Here is a 4474-nt window from a genome sequence, read left to right as displayed (position 1 = left end):
TGTTACTGAATGTCCTATAATGCGCAGGACAACCCCCCAATATAGAATTACCCAACCCATGTCAGTGCTGCTGAGCTTAAGAAACTTAAGATCGATTAAAATTAAAAATTAACAAAGCTAAAAGAAAAAGAGTTTTATAAAAAAAATAATGAAACTGGGGAAAATTACTGAGTTTAAGTGAGTTATGGAAAAAACACAAAGCAATCTCATACATTAGAGTTTGGAGTGCCAGGTGAGAAATAAAGAGGGACTCTAAGAAAGGAAGATGAAAAGAATTAAAATATGGAAGCTGCCCATTTTACCAATTTGATGAAATTATTAACTCACAGCTCCAAGAAACCTGATGAACCTCAAGCAAGATAAACATTAAGAAAACCACACCAGGCTCTGTCAAAATCAATTTGCCTACAATCTATGAAAAACAAAAAATAATAAACATGAGCAAAGTAATAAAGCCAATTATTTGCAAGTTAACAATGATAAGAATGAACTGAATTCTAATTAAAATCCATGGAAGCCAGAAGAAAACAATACAAGGTCTTTAAAGGGCCAAAAGAAAAAGAAAATTGTCAACCTAGAATTCTGTGCTGAGTAGAAACTGTAATTTGCAAATTGAAAAATAAAATGAAGAAGAAGAAGAAGAAGAAGCTTATGGATCTGTCACCTACCAACCTGCACTATAAGAAATGTTAAAGGAACTTCTTCCAACTCATAGAAAATGATACAAGATAGAAACTCAGTGATGAAAGAAAAGCATCAGAAATGGTAAACACGGGAACAGCTATCTAAGTCCCTTACACCTTGCTTTTTAATGTTATTGAAATGTTATCAACCTTCCAATGGAAATAATAACAATGTAGTGTGAGGTTTATAAGACATAATTAGGACAGTAAGATGGAAGTGGGAACTGCACCAAGTATATGAAATTATTTGAAGGTACACTGTGATAAATGAAACACGCATATTGTAAACCCAAGAACACCCACTTTAGAAAAAAAGAGACAAAGCTGATTTTCTAACAGTGGAAATAAAACAGAATATTAAACAATATTTACCTAATCCAAAAACATAAGGGAAAATGGAGTGGAGATCAAAGAATAGATAGAAAATATAGAAAACAGAGAGAGATGGTAGATTTAAACCCAAGAATTTTAATAAATAAGTTAAATGCAATGGTCTTAACTCTTTGCTTCCATTTAGGATATAAAATCCCACTGAATAAGAATAAAAATCTACAATATTATAACTTGTCTTGAAGTCATCACAGAACTGAGGTCACAGTGTTACCAATTAACCTAAACTTTGAGCAAAGACAGACACCCTGATTAAGGCAGATTCCAGCACTTCCTTGGTATACAACATAGAAGGGAGATACCCCAAACCACACAGGCTGATGAATGATTCAGATCAAAATTATTTCAAGTATTGTTAGGCTAGTGTCAGAGGATAGAATCTTGAGGTGTCATAGATGCATAAGGATTTCATATTTATTTGAACCCACTTCCCAGGGACTCAAAAGAAAGTTGGGGGCAGGGATAGCTGCATTGATAAGAAAGGAAAAACTTCAAAATAAGGAATGCTCCCAGAGGTGAAGAGGGAGATTCCTTAGTAATTAAGTGGCCAACTCGCCCTGAAGATATGGCAGGTATTTACAGATCATACATTAAATATGGGCTTACTTTACAAAAGCTCATGAAATACATGAAGAAAAACTGGTACATCAGCAAGGAGGTAGGAAAACAAGCAATAATTTTCAGAGACTTTGACACGTCTTTAAAAATATTTGAAGGTAAGGTTAAGAATATCTAAGAATTTTGCAACATTGTCAAACAATTGACATTTATTGACCTGACATTTTTAAAACATTATACCCAGCAATAGTAAAATGTACATTGTTATCAAAGTGAATAGGGAACATTCATGGAGATAGACGGTATTTGAGTCATAAAAATCTCAACAAATTTAAGGTAATTGTAATCATTGAAAGAATGTTTTTATTGTAACAGAATCAGACTAGAAATCAGTCACAGACATATTCAGATAATTCCTCAAATGGTGAAAATTCAACAGCACATTCTAAAATTATCCACGGATCAGCTGGAAGTCAAAAGGGACACAGCATATCAAAGTTCAGGAATACAACTGAATCTGAGTTTTTAAAAAAATGCTATAAAAAAGAAAATGCTATAGTATTAAATGTTTATATTTGAAAAGAATAAGCTTTAATCAATTACCCAAGTTTGAGCCATAAAAAACTAGAAAGAGAAGGGCAAATTCAATTCAATTCAGGCAGAAGGAAGGAAAGTTAAAAAAAAAAAGAACAAATTTTAATAAGATTTAAAATAGAAAAGCCACAAAGAACATATATGAAAGTAAACTTGTTGTTTGAAGGATCAATAATGACTGACCAAGAATAAAAGAAGTCATAAATAATATCACAAAAGGAAAAAAGTAGACATTACTACAGATCTTACAGATGTGAACAAGATGATAAAAATATTATAAAGAAATACATATATATATGTTCATAAATGTGAAAACTTTGATAAAATGGGAAATTCATGAAAGACTCAAAAACAAATAAATAACCTGGTCTTTATCCAAAGTAATTAAATTTACAGTTAAAAATACTGAATTAATAGTTAAAAACCTTTCAATTCAGAAACACTGGAAAATTCTAACTTTTAAAAATGAAATTTGCCAGTTCTACTCAAACTCCTATAGAAAATAAAAATGAACTTCCCAACTCATTTTCTGATGTTAGCATTGCCTACATATACAACCGATACTAGACCAAAACATTACCAGAAAAGTAAACTTTATACCAATATCCTAGTGAAAATAAATCTAAAAATCCTCCAAAAACTATTAGTTAATTTAGTCCAAAGATATATTTTAAAAACAATATATCATAGTCATGTGGAAACATGAGGCTTGTTCAACATTCAAAAATGAAGGCAACTGATTGTGTCCAACACTGAAAAATTAAAAAAAAAACAACAACAACAACAAAAAAAAAAACTATTTGCTCACTTCAACAAAAGCAGAAAATGCATTTGCCCAAACAGAACATTTCTGATTAAAAACACATTGTCAGCAAACTAAAAGTGAAAAGGAATAAGTCATCTTGGAAAAAATTAGAGCTGCCATCATATGCAATGTTCAAAGACTGATGGCTTTATCCCCAAGATCAGCAACAAGACATTTTTAATCCAAAACTACGAAACAAAAAAAAAAAAGTTCCAAAATCCAAGTCTTTTTGAATACTGACATGGCATCACAAATAGAAAATCCCTTACTTTTCCTCAATGGATAGTTTACAGTTAAACCACAAGTATTAAAAAATACTATATAAAATTATATTCAGTGTTTGTGTTTAAGGAGTATATGAAACATACATAAATTTTGTGTTTAAACTTGAGTCCTATCTCCAAATAATTATCTCTTTATTTATATGCACATGTTCCAAAATCTAAAAATATTTCTGGTCCCAAGCTCCAAGGGATACTCAATCTGTACTTCTACACTTCTATTTAATATCATCCTGCAGGTTGTGGCTCTTGCAATAAGTCAAGAAATAGAAATAAAATGTCTTGAGATTGATTACAGTGGAAGAAATTAAATGTCTCTAGTCACCAAAAGAAAAATAAATTGTCTGCAAAAAAATTCCAGAAGATCTACAAATTGTTCTTTGGGCCTAAAGAAGGCCTCAAAAGATGAACATCCACAAGTCAAATGTCCCTAGATACTAGGAATGAATAACTGAAAATTAAAAATTTAAATGCTCTATATAATAGCACCAAGACCCGTGAAATATGTAGATTTCATGAATCTATGAAATTATGTGCAAGATATATATGTTGGCAATTGCAAACACCAATGATAAAAATAAAAAAATGATTTAAATAAATAGAAAGATATATCATGTTCACATAATAAATGACTCAATATTATTAAGATGTGGATTCTTCCAAACTGTTATATTCTGCAACATAATCCCAGTCAGAATATAAATGGACTTTTTTTTAATAGAGATTCTTAAACTCATTTGAAATTTTATAAGAAATTACAAAGGACCTATAATATAAAAAATGATCTAGATTGGAAAGTATACATTTCTAAATTTCAAAACTTCCTAGAAAACTGTATGAATCAAGATAATATCATATTGGCATATGGAAAGACATGTATATAGTTCAGTAAATCAGAATTGGCAATAAGAATAGATATAATTCAAAGGAAGTCCAAAAAGAGACCCACAGATATGTCATCTAATTTTGAAAAAGATATCAAGATAATTTCATGGAGGAAAAGATTGTGTTTTCAACAAAGGGTGCTAAAATTTGGAAAAAGACAAACCTGTATTCTTATCTCATATAATGCAAAATTATTTTGAAATGTGCTGAAGACCTATGTAAACATAAATTCCAGAACCATAAACTTCTAGAAGAAAACATTACTGAAAAATTTATTC

The sequence above is a fragment of the Urocitellus parryii genome, chromosome 8, assembly GCF_045843805.1.
Source record: "Urocitellus parryii isolate mUroPar1 chromosome 8, mUroPar1.hap1, whole genome shotgun sequence".
NCBI lineage: Eukaryota > Metazoa > Chordata > Mammalia > Rodentia > Sciuridae > Urocitellus > Urocitellus parryii.
This window is presented reverse-complemented; position numbering follows the sequence as displayed.